Raw genomic sequence first — 20278 nt, 5'->3', positions numbered from 1 at the left:
TACCAGGGCGTAAATAAACACAACAGGAGGTCCCAGACAGCGGTCGTGCAGCCCACATTGTGTCCAATACACAACTGGGACAACACAGTTTTCAACCCGGGCACCTCAGAAAAATTAAACCTTTTTTTTTTTAATGTTTTTTTTGTTTTGTTTTTACAACAAATTACACAGATATAGCTATTGTTTGACGTAATAGCTGGTGGCAGAGTGGCAGCAGAAGGTAAATCTGTGTACCCTGGCAGTGGGAAACACAGACAGACAGCAGCAGCAGCAGGAGGAATGGAGGAGTAATGTGAACAGCTATTGTTTGACGTAATAGCTGGTGGCAGAGTGGCAGCAGAAGGTAATTCTGTGTACCCTGGCAGTGGGAAACACAGACAGACAGCAGCAGCAGCAGCAGGAATGGAGGAGTAGTGTGAGTGTGGCAGCAGGCAGGCAGCGTGACATAATAGCCCTGGTACCTAGCGGTGATACCAGGGCGTAAATAAACACAACAGGAGGTCCCAGACAGCGGTCGTGCAGCCCACATCGTGTCCAATACACAACTGGGACAACACAGTTTTCAACCCGGGATCCTCAGAAAAATTAAACCTTTTTTTTTTTAATGGTTTTTTTGTTTTGTTTTTACAACAAATTACACCGATATAGCTATTGTTTGACGTAATAGCTGGTGGCAGAGTGGCAGCAGAAGGTAAATCTGTGTACCCTGGCAGTGGGAAACACAGACAGACAGCAGCAGGAGGAATGGAGGAGTAATGTGAACAGCTATTGTTTGACGTAATAGCTGGTGGCAGAGTGGCAGCAGAAGGTAATTCTGTGTACCCTGGCAGTGGGAAACACAGACAGACAGCAGCAGCAGGAGGAATGGAGGAGTAGTGTGAGTGTGGCAGCAGGCAGGCAGCGTGACATAATAGCCCTGGTACCTAGCGGTGATACCAGGGCGTAAATAAACACAACAGGAGGTCCCAGACAGCGGTCGTGCAGCCCACATCGTGTCCAATACACAACTGGGACAACACAGTTTTCAACCCGGGCACCTCAGAAAAATTAAACCTTTTTTTTTTAATGGTTTATTTTTTATTTTTTTTTTACAGCAAATTACACAGACAGATATAGCTATTGTTTGACGTAATAGCTGGTGGCAGAGTGGCAGCAGAAGGTAAATCTGTGTACCCTGGCAGTGGGAAACACAGACAGACAGCAGCAGCAGCAGGAGGAATGGAGGAGTAATGTGAACAGCTATTGTTTGACGTAATAGCTGGTGGCAGAGTGGCAGCAGAAGGTAATTCTGTGTACCCTGGCAGTGGGAAACACAGACAGACAGCAGCAGCAGCAGCAGGAGGAATGGAGGAGTAGTGTGAGTGTGGCAGCAGGCAGGCAGCGTGACATAATAGCCCTGGTACCTAGCGGTGATACCAGGGCGTAAATAAACACAACAGGAGGTCCCAGACAGCGGTCGTGCAGCCCACATCATGTCCAATACACAACTGGGACAACACAGTTTTCAACCCGGGCACCTCAGAAAAATTAAACCTTTTTTTTTTATGGTTTTTTTTTTTTTTTTTTTTACAGCAAATTACACAGACAGATATAGCTATTGTTTGACGTAATAGCTGGTGGCAGAGTGGCAGCAGAAGGTAAAGCTGTGTACCCTGGCAGTGGGAAACACAGACAGACAGCAGAAGGGCAGTACACAGCAGCCCACTGTAGGTGTTAAATGTGTGGCTGCAGGCGACGTAATAGTCAAAGTGAACCAGGCTGGCTTAGTGAGCAGGAGCCAGGAGGTGGTAAAGGGTGGTAAGGCACATTAACGATGGTTCTTCCGGTAGCCAGTTCATGTCCCCCTCTCGCCGACAACAGGGGCCAGGAACTCGCCTTCCACCCACGCCTGGTTCATCTTGAGAAATGTCAGTCTGTCCACAGACTTGTGAGACAGACGTGAGCGTTTCTCGGTGACCACGCCACCAGCTACACTGAAGCAGCGCTCGGACAGCACGCTGGAAGGGGGACAGGACAGCACTTCCAGGGCGTACTGCACCAGCTCGCTCCAGATCTCCAGGCGCTTGACCCAATACTCCATGGGATCAACAGGGGCATTGCTGTCAAGCCCGCTGTAGGACCCCATGTAGTCAGCCACCATGCGGGTCAGGCGCTGGCTGTGACCGGAGGAGGATTCTGCTGCATGCACCTCCTCTCTAGTCACTGCTGCCGGAGCCTCTACAGTCCTGTAGAGCTCGTTGCTGAGAGACAGCAGGTCTGTGGGGCGCTTGCTGCTGGATGCAGGCACCTGCTGTTGCCTCTGTGCTGGCTGGACAGTGGGGGTGGAAGGCTGGGGGAGGCTTCCTCCAAGCGCTCAACAAGGGCCTGCTGCAAGCTCCTTATTTGTTGCGCTGGGTCTCCTCCTGCAGGCGGCAGGAACTGGCTCAACTTCCCCTTGAGGCGTGGGTCCAACATCATGCTGATCCAGATGTCCTCCCTCTGCTTCATCTGGATCACCCTGGGGTCCTTGCAAAGGCACGTCAGCATGTGCGCTGCCATTGGGAAGAGGCGGGCCACGTGTGCTGGCACATCGATGGCAGTGCTGTCCTCATCCTCCTCCTCTGCCTCCTCAGCCTCATCTTCTCTCCACCCCCGCACTAACTCAGCTGCGCTGTGCTGATCCCCCTCATCAGCAGCAAGGTCAGGGACCTCCACCAAGTCCTCCTCCTCCTCCCCCTCAGAGGTGGACTGTGCAGCTGCATGCCGCTCTTGCTGGTCCAAGGCTGCCGCTCCCTGTTCCAGCAAAGCATCGAGGGCCCTGTTCAGCAGACAAACCAGGGGCACCCACTCGCAGACCATAGCATGGTCCCTGCTCACCATGTTAGTGACCTGCAGAAAGGGAGCCAGCACTAAGCACACCTGCTGCATGTGCCTCCAGTCATCATCGGGGACGATGGACGGGATGTTGCTGGTCTTGTCCCTTCTCTGAGCTGCGGAAACAGTGGCCAGGGCAAGGTACTGGTTGACAGCGTGCTTCTGTTCAACCAGACGCTCCAACATCGCCAGGGTGGAGTTCCAGCGAGTTGGAACGTCAATGATCAGCCGATGGCGTGGCAGCTCCAGCTCCTTTTGCACGTCTTCCAGGCTCGCACAGGCTGCAGCCGAGCGCCGGAAGTGACGCACAACGTTCCTTGCCGTTTCCAGCAGTTCGCCCATCCCCTGGTAGGTGCGCAAGAACTTCTGCACCACCAGGTTCAGCACGTGGGCAAGACAGGGGATGTGGGTCAGGTTTCCCCTGTCAATTGCGGCAACCAGATTGGCCCCATTGTCGGCCACCACCTCTCCGACTCTGAGGCCTCTGGGGGTCAGCCAAATCCTCTCCTGCTCCTGGAGTTTGGCCAACACATGGGTTGCCGTCAGTTTGGTCTTCCCAAGGCTGACCAACTGCAGCAGCGCTTGGCAGTGGCGGGCCTTCACGCTGCTGCTGAGGCGGGGGGTTTGGCCAGGTGTGCCGGAGGATGGCAGAGGATCGGAGGAACCTGCTACAGTTCCACTGACCCTGCGGGGTGGCACCACCCACTGTGTTGCTGCTGCTGCTGCTGCTGTGCCCACTGCTGCTCTCCCATCCTCACCCCCTTCCACCAAGCTGACCCAGTGGACAGTGAAGGACAGGTAGCGGCCTGTCCCGAAGCGGCTGCTCCAGGAGTCCATGGTGACGTGGACCCTTTTACCAACCGCGTGCTCCAGCCCTCGCTCCACATTGGCCATCACAAAGCGGTGCAGTGCAGGAATGGCCTTGCAGGCGAAAAAGTGTCTGCTGGGGAGCTGCCAGTCTGGGGCTGCACAAGCAAGCAGCGCACGCATGTCGCTCCCCTCCTGCACGAGCGTGTATGGCAGGAGTTGGGAGCACATGGCCCGTGCCAGCAAGCCGTTCAGCTGCCGCACGCGACGGCTGCTGGGAGGCAGAGCCCTAACCACCCCCTGGAAGGACTCGCTCAAAAGGCTCTGGCGTGGCCTTTTGCTAGCACGGGAATCAGCAGACACAGCAGAGGAGGCCACTGAGGACTGGCTGCCAGAACAGGCCTCAGTGTCGGCGGCAGGAGTTGCAGAGGGGGGAGGAGCAGTGCGTTTCCGCACTCCTGCTGGTGCTGCTGGAGGAGCAGGAGGGCGGGTGGCTGCTGTTGCTGCTGCTGCTGCTGAAGGCTGTGCAGTGATGGGTGTGGTGCCACTGCCAGCACCAGATGCCTTCAGCCTCTGGAACTCCTCAAGCTGGTGGAAATGTTTAGCAGCAAGGTGGTTGATGAGCGAGCTGGTGCTGAACTTTAAGGGGTCTGCACCTCTGCTCAACTTCCGCTGACAGTGGTTGCAAGTGGCGTACTTGCTGTACACTGTGGGCATGGTGAAAAATCGCCAGATTGGTGACAAAAACAACCCCCTACGGCCTGGAGCCGCTGCTGCCTGTCTCCCTGTGGTGGTTGGGGGGGGGGGGGGGGGGCTTGGGTGCGGCTGGTGGTGGTACTGGCAGATGCTGCTGCTGCTGCTGCTGCTGAGCCTGAGACACCAGCAGGCTGTGGGACCTGCCTACTGCTGCCAATGCTTGCAATGATGCGCCTCCTTGCAAGGCCCACAAGCGCATCTTCCTCCTCCTCCTCAGAGCTGCTGATGACGACATCTCCTGGAGCTGGTGGCACCCAGTCTTTGTCTGTCACCGTGTCATCATCATCCTCCCCCTCCTGAAACATGTCCTGCTGGGATGATGACCCCCAAACTCCTCTCCTGATGCATGGATGGGCTGCTTGACTGTCGCCACAGTCTTGCTGTCCAATCCCTCCTCCCCCAAAGTGCCCATCAGCATCTCCTCCTCAAAATCGCCAACAACAGCAGACAATACCCTGATGGTGCCTGGGGTCAAAAGACTGCTGAGTGACAGGTCGGCGACTGACGGTGAACTGGCCTCCTCCCCAGGCCCTGCTGGGCGGCTGCTGCGAACAGGGGTGGTGGTGGTGGTGGACGGTGGTGAGGGTGGAGGCCTCGGATGCAGAGCTGATGGCGGGCTGCTCATCCTCCGTCATCAGTTGCACCACAGTGGCTGCATCCTTTTCCTCAATGGGACGTTTCCGACCCGGCTGGAGGAAAATAGGAGCAGGTGCTACACGCTGCTGCTGCTGTGTCTCTGCAGCGTGAGTTGCAGATGCTCCTGCTGGGCGGCGCCCAAGGCGTCCATGGCCAGTGGCTATAGGAGGAATGTTAGCCACTGACGCTGCTGCTGCGGAACTGTGCATGGTGGCGCGGCCGCGGCTTGCCACAATGCTGCTCCCTCTCCTCCTGATTCCCTTGCTGCCCTTCCCCTTGCCCAAACCGCGCTGGCTGCCACTTCCAGACATCTTAGATGTTTTGGGCGTAAACACAAAAGTTTTTTAAAAGGGCGGGTGAAAAAGTGGGGTACTTTAATGGAGTGGGTTGGTGGGTGAGGTGACACTAATCACTAAGTGATTAGATCGCTAAGTGATTAGTACAGTACAAATACAAAATACAATAATCGGTATTGGTAATCAGTAAGTGTGAACAGTGAACACAGTGAGTGTTTCCAATAGTACACTAACTAGAAAATACAATAATCAGTTGTAATCAGATTCAGTAGAAGGAAATAGAGTGTGTGTACACTACACTACAGACAGTGAGTGCACACACACACACACACACGCAGGAGCTAGCCTATGAACAGTGACTGGGTGTCCCTACTAGTACAGTAAGTAGTAACAGTCAGTAAGTACAACTAGAAATTACAATAATCAGTAGTAATCAGAAGGAAAAAGAGTGAGTGTACACTACAGACAGTGAGTGCACGCACACACACACGTAGGAGCTAGCCTATGAACAGTGACTGAGTGTCCCTAGTACAGTAAGTAGTAACAGTCAGTAAGTACAACTAGAAATTACAATAATCAGTAGTAATCAGAAGGAAATAGAGTGTGTGTACACTACAGACAGTGAGTGCATGCACACACACACGCAGGAGCTAGCCTATGAACAGTGACTGAGTGTCCCTACTAGTACAGTAAGTAGTAACAGTCAGTAAGTACAACTAGAAATTACAATAATCAGTAGTAATCAGAAGGAAATAGAGTGTGTGTACACTACAGACAGTGAGTGCACGCACACACACACGCAGGAGCTAGCCTATGAACAGTGACTGAGTGTCCCTAGTAGTAAGTAGTAACAGTAAATACAACTAGAAATGACCATAATCAGTAGTAATCAGACGGAAATAGAGTGTGTGTACACTACAGACAGTGCACGCACACACACACGCAGGAGCTAGCCTATGAACAGTGACTGAGTGTCCCTAGTAGTAAGTAGTAACAGTAAGTACAACTAGAAATTACAATAATCAGTAGTAATCAGAAGGAAATAGAGTGTGTGTACACTACAGACAGTGCACGCACACACACACACGCAGGAGCTAGCCTATGAACAGTGACTGAGTGTCCCTAGTAGTAAGTAGTAACAGTAAGTACTGTACAACTAGAAATTACAATAATCAGTAGTAATCAGAAGGAAATAGTGTGTACTGTGCACGCACACACACGCAGGAGCTATGAACAAACAGTGACAGTGAGTGTCCTAGTACAGTTACAGTATAATAACAACTACAAAATACAATCACTCAGTAGTAAAGGACAGCAGAAACACTGGTATAGATAAGATGAGAAATAAACTAACAGAGGACAGGAGGACAGCTGCCCACACAGGCAAGGCCCTGAGGCCTAAAGCTGTAAGCTTGCCTGCAGAAGCTGGCTGTCTCTAGTAACACACACGCTACTAACTAAAATACAATGTGTATCTAACTAACAACAATATAGGTGTATATAGGAGGTGTATGTGAGCAAAAACGCTAGGTGATTGACCACAATAAAGCTCTTGCTAAGCCAAAGCACAAAGGAGTAGATCTCTCTCTGTACAAAGTCAGGCAAGGACGGAAAAACGGAACATGGCGGCCGCTATTTATAGGGTAGGGGCTGGCCAGGGTCCCCCTCTGTGATTGGCTGCCGTCAGAGGGCCTGGGAGCCCTCTGATTGGCTCTAAGGACATCAATCTGAGCTATGACGCTATTCGAGCTCGGTATTCGAGCTCGAATAGCGCTGTTTGCTCGAATAGCGTGAATAGTGAATGGGCTATTCGAGTTTACTCGAATAGCCCATTCGAATAGCTGCAGCTATTCGGAGCTCGAATACCGAGCTCGAATAGCTGAAAAAGAGCTCGAATATTCGAGCTACTCGAATATTCGAGCTCTGTTGAGCACCACTGGGGATGAGTATATGAGGGATGAGTATACTGACATTGGACTGAAGCGACAATGATTGATTACCTTGACAGACAAAAATCAATCTACGTCACTTAAAGGGACCTTCAGTCATTTCTTTGGGTTGGTACGTCATTGTAGCTTGTCCAGTAACTCAGTTTACAGACTATAGTTTCTACAGCAACAAAGGGGGAGTCCTTATCTTCTGTCCAGAAGAACTACTGATAATTATACCTCAGGCATCTCACCAGGTCTCTTGAGTTTCACACAAAACTGGGGATGGGAAACTGGTTCTTCTGGAAAATGAGTGTCTGGCCTCCAGGAGGACATATATAAGTGGTCAGAAGTCTGGACACATCACACTGAGCTGAAGTCACCATGGCAAGTTACCTCAACCTCCTCGCCATCATTGCCCTGTGCATAGGAACAGGTATGTACAAAAAGTCTTGGTCATGGAGGTATCTTTCAGGCTTCTCCTATCCTCAACCTCATCTCACGCTGTCAGATCTACGGCAGTCCAGCAGATGATCGACCTACTGGAGTGTGGAGTGATGATTCATATATGACTTCACATTCTAGTCAGAGTTCCCCCACAAATCGAAATCAGAGATAACCGGAGCATGAAATTTGGGCACCGTCAGCTAATGGACGATTTGGTCACCCCATGGGCGCCAATGCTAATATCGGTTATAAGGTGCACAAGCAGAAAAATTGGGCGTGCAATAATTATCATTTTGAAAATCATGTTATTGTTTTTGAATGTTTTCTTTATTCTTTTAAAAATTAGAACATTATAGTTTTTGATATTTTTATTTATTTATTTTTTTATATATGTAAATTATTCATTTTTGAAATGTTTAGACTTCAACAAAGGGTGTTTTAGAGTTAGGAGTCAGGAAGTGGGGTTTTAGGTTTAGGTGTCAGGAAAGGGGGTATTAGGGTTAGGCGTCAGGAGGGGGGGTTTAGGGTTAGGAGTCAGGAAGGAGGAGGGGGGGGTTGGATTAGGCGTGGGGTGGGGGGTTTTAGGTTTAGGCATCAGAAAGGGGGGAAAAGTTAGAGTTAGGTATCGGGAAGGGGCTTTTAGGGTTAGGCGTCAGGAAGGGGGGGTTGGGTTAGGCATCAGTAAGGGGGGGGGTTGGGTTAGGCATCAGGTGGGGAGTTTTAGGTTTAGGCGTCAGGGAGGGGGGGAAGGTTAGGTTTAGGTATCAGGAAGGGGGGTTTTAGGGTTAGATGTCAGGTATGGGGAGTTTTAGGTTTAGGCGTCAGGGGGGGGGGGGAAGGTTAGGGTTAGGCGTCAGGTATGGGGGGTTTTAGGGTTAGGCGTCAAGTATGGGGGGTTTAGGTTTAGGCGTCAGGAAGGAAGGGAAGGTTATTTTTGGGTATCAGGAAGGGGGGTTTTAGGGTTAGGCGTCAGGTATGGGGGGGTTTAGGGTTAGGCGTCAGGGAGGGGGGGGGGAGTTAGGTTTAGGTATCAGGAAGGGGGTTTTAGGGTTAGGCATCAGGTAGGGGGGGTTTAGGGTTAGGCGTCAGGAAGGAAGGGAAGGTTAGGTTTAGGTATCAGGTAGGGGGGGTTTTAGTGTTAGGCATCATGTTTGGGGGGTTTAGGGTTAGGCGTCAGGTATGGGGGGTTTTAGGGTTAGACGTCAGGTATGGGGGGTTTTAGGGTTAGGCGTCAGGAAGGAAGGGAAGGTTAGGTTTAGGTATCAGGAAGGGGGGCTTTTAGGGTTAGGCATCAGGTAGGGGGGGTTTAGGGTTAGGTGTCAGGAAGGGGGGGTTTAGGGTTAGGCGTCAGGAAGGGGGGGTTTAGGGATAGGCGTCAGGAAGGGGGGGTTTAGGGATAGGCGTCAGGAAGGGGGTGTTTAGGGTTAGGTGTCAGGAAGGGGGGTTTAGGTATCAGGAAGGGGGGGTTTAGGGTTAGGCGTCAGATCGGGGGGTTAGGTTTAGGTATCAGAAAGGGGGGGTTTTAGGGATTTGGTGTCAGGCAGGGGGGGCTTAGGGTTAGGCGTCAGGTATGGGGGGTCTAGGGTTAGGCATCAGGAAGGAAGGGGAGGTTAGGTTTAGGTATCAGGTAGGGGGGGGTCTAGGGTTAGGCGTCAGGAATGGGGGGTTAGGTTTAGGTATCAGGAAGGGGGGTTTTAGGGTTAGGCGTTAGGCATCAGGAAGGCATCAGGTAGGGCAGTTAAGCTTAGGCATCAAGAAGGGGGGTTTTAGGTTTAGGTGCCAGGAAAATGGGGTTTTAGGGTTAGATATCAGGAAGGGGGAGGGGTTTAGTGTTAGGAAATAGGAAGGGAGGGATTTGTGTGAGGGTAGGGTTAGGTTAAGATGTAGTAATATATTAATATATATACCAATATTTTATTATGATAATTTACACTACACTCTAAAAACAAAAAAATTTGGTAGATATTAACTAGTGTTGGGCGAACAGTGTTCGCCACTGTTCGGGTTCTGCAGAACATCACCCTGTTCGGGTGATGTTCGAGTTCGGCCGAACACCTGACGGTGCTCGGCCAAACCGTTCGGCCATATGGCCGAACTAAGAGCGCATGGCCGAACGTTCCCCGAACGTTCGGCTAGCGCTGTGATTGGCCGAACGGGTCACGTGGTTCGGACCCGAACGCGCTCTGATTGGCCGAACGGTCACGTGGTTCGGGTAAATAAATACCCGAACCACGTCATATCTCCGCCATTTGTCTGTGGGTTTAGCTTTGGGTAGGCAGGCAGGGTAGTTCGCGCTCCAGCCACGCTAGCCAGGGTCCCCCCTGTCATTGTGTCACTGCTGGGAACAGTAGTACACCGCTTGCTCAGCCACACTATATAGCATTCTGTTTACTGCCACTCTGTGTACCTCGCTCAGCCACACTATATAGCATTCTGTTTACTGCCACTCTGTGTCTGCTGGGAATAGTAGTACACCGCTTGCTCAGCCACACTATATAGCATTCTGTTTACTGCCACTCTGTGTACCTCGCTCAGCCACACTATATAGCATTCTGTTTACTGCCACTCTGTGTCTGCTGGGAATAGTGGTACACCGCTCGCTCAGCCACACTATATAGCATTCTGTTCACTGTTCTGTGTCTGCTTGGAATAGTGGTACACCGCTCGCTCAGCCACACTATATAGCATTCTGTTTACTGTTCTGTGTCTGCTGGGAATAGTGGTACACCGCTCGCTCAGCCACACTATATAGCATTCTGTTTACTGTTCTGTGTCTGCTGGGAATAGTGGTACACCGCTCGCTCAGCCACACTATATAGCATTCTGTGCACTGTTCTGTGTCTGCTGGGAATAGTGGTACACCGCTCGCTCAGCCACACTATATAGCATTCTGTTCACTGTTCTGTGTCTGCTGGGAATAGTGGTACACCGCTCGCTCAGCCACACTATATAGCATTCTGTTTACTGTTCTGTGTCTGCTGGGAATAGTGGTACACCGCTCGCTCATCCACACTATATAGCATTCTGTTCACTGTTCTGTGTCTGCTGGGAATAGTGGTACACCGCCTGCTCAGCCACACTATATAGCATTCTGTTCACTGTTCTGTGTCTGCTGGGAATAGTGGTACACCGCTCGCTCAGCCACACTATATAGCATTCTGTTCACTGTTCTGTGTCTGCTGGGAACAGTAGTACACCACTCGCTCAGCCAGAGTATATAGCATTGTGTTTACTGCCACTCTGTGTACACCGCTCAGCCAGACTATATACCATTGTTTACTGACACTCTGTGTACACCGCTCAGCCAGACTATATACCATTGTTTACTGACACTCTGTGTACACCGCTCAGCCAGACTATATACCATTGTTTACTGCCACTCTGATTCTGCTGGGAACAGTAGTACACCGCTCGCTCAGCCAGACTATATAGCATTGTGTTTACTGCCACTCTGTGTACACCGCTCAGCCAGACTATATACCATTGTTTACTGACACTCTGTGTACACCGCTCAGCCAGACTATATACCATTGTTTACTGAAACTCTGTGTACACCGCTCAGCCAGACTATATACCATTGTTTACTGCCACTCTGATTCTGCTGGGAACAGTAGTACACCGCTCGCTCAGCCAGACTATATACCATTGTTTACTGACACTATATAGCAGACTATATAGCATTGTGTGTACACCGCTCAGCCAGACTATATACCATTGTTTACTGACACTCTGTGTACACCGCTCAGCCAGACTATATACCATTGTTTACTGCCACTCTGATTCTGCTGGGAACAGTAGTACACCGCTCGCTCAGCCAGACTATATAGCATTGTGTTTACTGCCACTCTGTGTACACCGCTCAGCCACACTATATAGCATTGCGTACTCTGCCAGTCAGTGTGTATATTGCTGGGATCAGTAATACTCCACTCACCGTCAACCACTATATGAGCTCAACATGAGTTCCCCAGAGACCTCCGCTGTGAGCAGCACTCCCAACAACAGCAACAGCCAACGCCCCACGCAAGCTATAACATCCACCCCAGCAGCCAGTGGTCAGCAGCAGCCCTCCCCGGAGGAGAACGTTGTGTCCATCAGTCCGTCGCCAGAGCGATTAATGAGGGCTGCCATTGAGGAGATGATGGGGCCTGATGTGGAGGAGGAGGTCTGGCTCAGGCCAGCATCCCAAGTTAATGTTGAGGACGATGAGGGGTCTGTGTCTGGGGATGTTGGGGTGGCAGAGGTGGTGGGTGGGTCAGACTCAGGAGAAGAGTTGTATGATGAGGATGATGATCGGGACCATCTGTATGTGCCTCAGAGTCCGACCCCGGAAAACATGTTGTATCGTGTGTTTAGGTACTAAAATCTGCGTTCCCTCCCAGTAGTGTTGGGCGAACAGTGTTTGCCACTGTTCGGGTTCTGCAGAACATCACCCTGTTCGGGGTGACTATATAGCAGACTATATAGCATTGTGTTTAATGCCACTCTGTGTACACGGCTCAGCCACACTATATAGCATTGTGTTTACTTCCACTCTGTGTCTGCTGGGAACAGTAGTACACCGCTCACCCGCCACTGTATAGCATTGTGCTCTGTGTCACTGCTGACAATAGTGGTACACCGCTCACCCACCACTGTATAGCATTTCTGTACTGCCACTGTACTGCTGCCAGTCAGCGTGTACTTTAAGGATAAGTGAAATGAGGAAGAAATCCGGTGAAAGAGGGAGGGGCAAGGGAAGAGGTGTTTCCCCTGACGGTTCACGTACAGGCCACAGGGGAGCACCCAAGAAAACCCACTCAATACTGCCCATGTTGTCCAGGACAACAACCCTCACAGATCCAAAAGAACAGGACCAGATAATTACTTGGATGACCTCTCAAGCGTCCAGCAGTGGGTTAAGCAGCACCAGCACATCACGCACGAGGTCCGAGTCCTCAGCCAGTTAAAGTCTGGGCTTTCTTTGAAGACTGCACTGAGGATGTTACCATGGCGATTTGCAAGGTGTGCAAGACCCGCCTGAGCAGGGGGAAAAGTATTAACAACCTCTCCACCACCAGCATGAGCCGCCACATTCTATCCAAACATCCCACTCTGTGGGCAAACGCGGCAGGACAGGGTACCACCAGCAACACTGCCTCCCTTGGGTTCACCAGACTCACCACCAGACCCGCCTCAGCAGCAGCAGTAGCCCAGCCATTGCGTGGTTCACAACATTCACAAACATCAGACGATGCTGACACTGTCACTTTCCGGACTAGTGCTCTTGAGGTCTCCCAGTGTTCATCAAACACAACAACCAACAGCCCTTCGGTGTGCAGCGCTACGGTTGAGTTGTCTGTCTCTGAGATGTTTGAGCACAAGAGGAAATTGCCAGCAAATGACCCCCGGGCCGTGGCAGTAACAGCCAGCCAGCATAGCCAAGCTTCTGGCCTGCGAAATGCTGCCATATCGAGTGGTGGAGACAAACAGCTTCAAGGGCATGATGTCAGTGGCCATCCCACGTTACGTTGTTCCCAGCCGCTACCACTTTGCGCGCTCTGCAGTGCCTGAGTTGCATGAGCACGTGGTCAGCTAAATAACCCGAAGCTTGAAGAATGCCGTTGCCTGCAAGGTTCACCTCACCACTGACACCTGGACGAGTGCGTTCGGCCAGGGTCGATACATCTCCCTTACCGCGCACTGGGTGAACCTTGTGGAGCCTGGCAGCGATTCCTCACCTGCTACGGCGCGGGTGTTGCCCACGCCGCAAACAGCTGGATAACAACAGCAGCACCTACCTCTCTGACTCCTTCTCCTCCAACGCATCTCAAAGCTGTACCTCATCCGGAAATGCTAACCCAGCACCAGCAGCAGTAGGATCGTGGAAGCAGTGCAGCACAGCTGTTGGCATGCGTCAGCAAGCGTTGCTGAAGCTGATCTGCCTTGGGGATAAGCAGCACACAGGGGAGGAAATTTGGAGGGGAATAAAGGAACAGACGGATTTGTGGCTGGCACCGCTGGACCTGAAACCGGGCATGAAGCTAGACACCTGGCACGAACTGGCAATGTACGCAATAGAGGTGCTGGCTTGCCCGGCAGCCAGCGTTATGTCGGAACGCTGTTTCAGTGCTGCCGGAGGCATCATCACAGATCGGCGTATCCGCCTCTCCACAGAAAATGCAGACCGTCTGACTCAAATTAAAATGAATCAATCCTGGATTGGAAACGACTACGCAACACTCCTGGACCCCAACCAAGTAACATGACCGATGAACATCTGGGATGGTTTAGCGTTTCCGGTCCCTGTTTATTGAACCTCTCATCTGTATTACATTTATGACTGCATGGCGGCAAAAAGCATTGCTGCTATATCCGCACGCTTTTTGTCCTCATGCAAGGCCTGGGTTGTTGTGTCTCACAAAGCGTGGCCTTCTCCTCCTGCGCCTCCTCCTGTTCCATCACGTGTGCTGCTGCTGCTGCTGCTGCTGCTGGGTTACCGTTGCCGCGTGGTCCCTGTTTATGGAACCTCTTATCTTTATTACATTTATGACTACATGGCGGTACAAAGCATGCTATCCGCACGCTTTTTGTCCTCATGCAAGGCCTGGGTTGTTGTGTCTCACAAAGCGTGGCCTTCTCCTCCTGCGCCTCCTCCTGTTCCATCACGTGTGCTGCTGCTGCTGCTGCTGCTGGGTTAGCGTTGCCGGTCCCTGTTTATGGAACCTCTTATCTTTATTACATTTATGACTACATGGCGGTACAAAGCATGCTATCCGCACGCTTTTTGTCCTCATGCAAGGCCTGGGTTGTTGTGTCTCACAAAGCGTGGCCTTCTCCTCCTGCGCCTCCTCCTGTTCCATCACGTGTGCTGCTGCTGCTGCTGCTGCTGGGTTAGCGTTGCCGCGTGGTCCCTGTTTATTGAACCTCTTATCTTTATTACATTTATGACTACATGGCGGTACAAAGCATGCTCTCCGCACGCTTTTTGTCCTCATGCAAGGCCTGGGTTGTTGTGTCTCACAAAGCGTGGCCTTCTCCTCCTGCGCCTCCTCCTGTTCCATCACGTGTGCTGCTGCTGGGTTAGCGTTGCCGCGTGGTCCCTGTTTATTGAACCACTTATCTTTATTACATTTATGACTGCATGGTGGTACAAAGCATGCTATCCGCACGCTTCTTGTCCTCATGCAAGGCCTGGGTTGTTGTGTCTCAAAGCGTGGCCTTCTCCTCCTGCGCCACCCTCCTCCTGTTCCATCACGTGTGCTGCTGCTGGGTTAGCATTACCGGTCCCTTTTCCTGGAACCTCTTATATGTATTACATTTATGACTGCATGCCGACAAAAAGCATGTTACCTGTGCAAAGAAAACAGACATTTCCCGCATTTAAAAGACAGTTTTCCCTTTGAAACTTTAAAATCGATTTTCTCAAAAACTATAAGCTCTTTTTGCTAAATTTTTTTTCCTCTTGTACCCACTCCCAAGGTGCACATACCCTGTAAATTTGGGGTATGTAGCATGTAAGGAGGCTTTACAAAGCACAAAAGTTCGGGTCCCCATTGACTTCCATTATGTTCGGAGTTCGGGTCGAACACCCGAACATCGCGGACATGTTCGGCCTGTTCGGCCCGAACCCGAACATCTAGATGTTCGCCCAACACTAATATTAACAATAATTTTATTAATGAAAATGGACACCCATTTTTCCATGTGCGCCTGTTTCATGCACGGGAGATAGTTGCTGTTGCGTTGGGTTTTGTATGGTTTCCAGTCTACAGACTTACATAGTTGATATTCCACCGTTTGTTTGAATCTCCTGGTGTGTTTAAAGTGTCCCGAGCCAAAGCTCAGGTACAGAATCACACTTAGATCAGTAGATCAGCGCCAAAAGTGTCCCAAAGCAGCCGACAACATGAACTGGTTCAGAGTTCCAATAACTGATATTGTCCCTCCCGCAACCTTCGCTCCTCCCAAGAAATTCTCCTGGCCTCTAAGCTGATCACCTCCTCTCATGCTCGCATCCAGGACTTTACACTAGCATCACCCCTTATCTGGAACTCTCTTCCATAGCCTGTACGTCATGCTCCAAACCTGGACATCTTCAAACGCACTCTTAAAACACACCTTTTCAGACAAGCTTATAACATTCTATAGCCCTTATTTACTTATTTGACACAATGTAATCAGAGGCAAAGAATCACTGCCTCATCCATCCTCCACCCCCTTACCTAGTGTGTCCCCCACTACCCATTAGATTGTAAGCTCGCAAGGGCAGGGTCATCCTCCTAATGTTTACTGTTCTTGTAACAATATTTGTGCTGCTTGGAACTCTGCTGTACATTTGTTAGTTGTATCTGTGTTCCCCTTGTCGTCTTATTGTGCTTTGTAAAGCGCTGCGGAATATGTTGGCGCTATATACATAAAAAATAATAATAATAATAATAACTACAATAAAACGTTAATTAATTGCTTAAAGGGAATCTGAAGTGAAACTAAACTTATGATGATTTGTATGTGTAGTACAGCTGAGAAATAGAACATTAGCAACATAGATATGAATCTCATATTGTTTCCAGTACAGGAAGACTTAAAGGATACCCGAACTGAAATGTGACATGATGAGATAGACATGTGTATGTACAGTGCCCAGCACACAAATAACTAGGCTGTGTTCCTTTTTTCTTTCTCTGTCTGAAAGAGTTAAATATCAGGTATGTAAGTGGCTGACTCATTCCTGACTCAGACAGGAAGTGACTACAGTGTGACCCTCACTGATAAGAAATTCCAACTATAAAACACTTTCCTAGCAGAAAATGGCTTCTGAGCTCAGGAAAGAGATAAAAGGGGATTTCTTATCAGTGAGGGTCACACTGTAGTCACTTCCTGTCTGAGTCAGGACTGAGTCATCCACTTACATACCTGATATTTAACTCTTTCAGGCAGAGAAAGAAAAAAAGGAACACAGCCTAGTTATTTGTGTGCTAGGCACTGTGTACATACACATGTCTATCTCATCATGTCACATGTCACCTCGGGTATCCTCTATTAAGAAACTTCACTTGTTATCTATGCAAAAGACCTTCTCTGAGCTCTCCTACCAAATTGGTTGCTGATTTCTGGAGCACTTATCTATCAAAGAAACAGTGACAGACAGCTCCAGATAAGATTCAGTGAGACGTTCAAAGGGTCATTAGCTCTGCAAACCACACTCTGTATTTAAACTATAAGACAGAGCAAACTGCAAATATGACAATATGATGCAATGCTATACAAAAGCTATATAACTGAAAATAAAGATATGAGACTCTTTTTTTTGCTCCTAATGTTCTATTCCTTATCTGTACTACACACAAACCTGACAAGGTTTGTGAGCTTTGTGGTCTTTGGCATCAATAATTTGCATTGAAATGAAAAAATCTGATTCACTGTTTGTGGCTCCACCCCTTTTCTGAATTTGATCTCCAGTGACCCAATGACCAACACCAGGTGGCTTGTGCCATTAACAGTGCAAGAATGGCAGCAATTACATATTCCCCTTGAAAAGCAATAGGTGATGTTTGATTCACTTTTGTAGGCTCCACCCACTTTTCTGAATATTAATCCCAGTCACTCAGTGACCAACTAAGCAACGTTTAAAAACCCTGCCATTGACAGACAGTGTAAGAATGGCTGCAATTGACATTTTCACAGTGAAATTTGTATTTGTCTCCACCCACTGATGACCCGGCGTTGCCCCGGTATGTGTTTGACTGGTGTTGGCTCCGCCCACTTTCTAATCCTAACGCACAAACACTCAATGACCAAGTTTGTGAGCTTTGGGGTCCTTGGCATCAATAATTTGTATACTCCCATAGAAATTAAACAAATCAGATAGGCTGTTTGTGGCTCCGCCCCTCTCCAGCAATTGAACCCCAGTCACCCAATGACCAACTGTAGCAGGTTTGAGGCATCTACTATTAACAGTGTAAAAATGGCAGCAATTTAAATATTCCACTTGAAAATCAACAGGTGAATTTTGATTGGCTATTATAGGCTCCACCCACTTCCCTGAATATTAATCTCAGTCACCCAGTGACCATCTGGGCAAAGTTTGGGAACCCTGAAATAAACAGTGTAAGAAGGGCTGCAGTTTACACTTTCCCAGTGAAATTTGGTTTTGGCTCCGCCCACTTTTTGTAACCTGGACACAAAGTCACTACTCAATGCCCAAGTTTGTGAGCTTTTGGGTTCCTTGGCATCAATAATTTGTATTTTCCCATGGAATGAAACAAATCTGATTCACTGTTTGTGGCTCTGTCCCCTTTTCTGAATTTTAACCCCAGGCACCCAATGACCGACTGTACCAGGTTTGAGGCTTGTGCCATTAACAGTGCAAGAATGGCAGCAATTTTAATATTCTCCTTGAAAAGTGACATGTGATTTTTGATTGACATTTTTAGGCTCCACCCACTTTTCTGAATATTAATCCCAGTCCCCCAGTAACCCGCTATGCTAAGTTTGAGAACCCTGCCATTAACAGTGAAGAAGGGCTGCAGTTTACAATTTCCCAGAAAAATCTGTTTTTGACTCCACCCACTTTTTGTAATCTGGACACACAGTCACTACTCAATGACCAAGTTTGTGAGCTTTTGGGTTCCTGGCATCTAGATTGTGCTAATGGAAGCAGTTTATCCAGCAAAGAAATCTGGCTGGTTTTGGCTCCGTCCCTTTACTGAATTTGAACCCCAGACACTTAACGACCGACTGTAGCAGGTTTGAGGCCTCTGCTATTAACAGTGTAAGAATGGCTGCAGTTTCAATATTCCCCTTGAAAATTAATAGGTGAATTTTGATCGGCTCTTGTAGGCTCCACCTACTTTTCCGAATATTAATCCTAGTCACCCAGTGACCAACTGTGTGAAATTTGAGAACCCTGCCATTAACAGTGTAAGAAAAGCTGCAGTTTACATTTTCCCATGTAAAAAGTTAGTTGTTTTTGGCTCCGCCCACTATTTCTAACCTTAACATACAGTCACTCAATGACCAAGTTTATGAGCTTTGGGGTCCTTGGCATCAATAAGTTGCATTTTACCATTGAAATTAAACAAATCTGATTGGCTGTTTTTGGCCCGCTCCCTTCCGAATTTAAACCCCAGTCTCCCAAGTGACTGACTATAGAAGATTTTAGGTCTCTGCCATTAAGAGTGTATGAATGGCAGCAATGTAAATATTCCCCTTGAAAATCAAAAGGTGAATTTTGATTAGCTGCTGTAGGCTCCACCCACTTTCCTGAATATTAGTCCCAGTCACCCAGTGGCCAACTGTGTCAAGTTTGAGAACCCTGCCAATAACAGAATGGCTGAAATCAATCTAACAAATCTGATTGGCTGTTTTTGGCTCCACCCCTTTAGTGAATTTGGATCCCAGTCACCCAATGACTGACTGTATCAGGTTTGAGGCCACTGCCACTAACAGTGTAAGAATGGTAGCAAGGTGAATATTCCCCTTTAAAATCAATCGGTACATTTTGATTGGCTGTTGTAGGCTCCACCCACATTTCTGAATATTCATCCCAGTCACCCAGTGGCCAATTGTGTTAAGTTTGGGAACCCTGCCATGTTAAAAATTTAGTTGTTGGCACCGTCCACTTTTTCTAACCTTGACATACAGTCACTCAATTATCAAGTTTATTAGCTTTGGGGTCCTTGGTATCAATACTTTGTATATTCCCATTGAAAAATAAACAAATCTGGCTGTTTGTGGCTCCGCCCCCTTTCTGAATGTGGACCCCAGTCACCCAGTGACCAACTGTACCAGGTTTGAGGCATCTGCTTTTACCAGTATAAGAGAATGGTAGCAGATGAAATATTCCCTTTGAAAATCAAAAGGTAAATTTTTATTGGCTGTGGTAGGCTCCACCCACCTTCCAAAATCTTAATCTCAATCACCCAATGACCAACTGTGCAGAGTTTGTGATCCCTACCATTAACGGTGTAAGAATGGCTGCAGTTTATATTTTCCCAGTAAAAGTTGTTTTGGCTCCGCCCACTTTTTGTAACCTTGACACACAGTCACTCAATGACCAAGTTTGTGAGCTTTCAGGTTCCTCGCATAAAAAATGTGTGAATGGAAACAGTTTATCCACCAAGGAAATTTGATTGGCTGTATGTGGCCCCGCCCCTTTAGTGAATTTGGACCCCAGTCACCCAATGACGGTAGCAAGTTTGAAGCCTCTGCCATTAAAAGTGTAAGAATAGCAGTTTAAATATTCCCCTTGAAAATCAATAGGTGAATTTTGATTGGCTGTTGTAGGCTCCACCCATTTTCTTGAATCTTAATCTCATTCACCCAGTGACCAAGTGTGGCAAGGTTGAGAACCCTGCGATTAACAGTCTAAGAATGGCTGCAGTTTACATTTTCCCATTTAAAATTAACGGCTGAAATTTGATTGGCTGTTTTATGCTCCGCCCACTTTTCCTGGATTTGTAACCTCGGTCACCAAGTGACCAACTGTGCCAAGTGTGGGGACTCTGGCTTGATTACTTTGAGAATGGCAGCCTTTTACATTTTTTCCATTGACTTGAATGGGTGAAATCTGAT

Source organism: Hyperolius riggenbachi, chromosome 5, assembly GCF_040937935.1.
Source record: "Hyperolius riggenbachi isolate aHypRig1 chromosome 5, aHypRig1.pri, whole genome shotgun sequence".
In the NCBI taxonomy this organism is placed as follows: Eukaryota; Metazoa; Chordata; class Amphibia; order Anura; family Hyperoliidae; genus Hyperolius; species Hyperolius riggenbachi.
Note: the sequence above shows the minus strand (reverse complement) of the source record.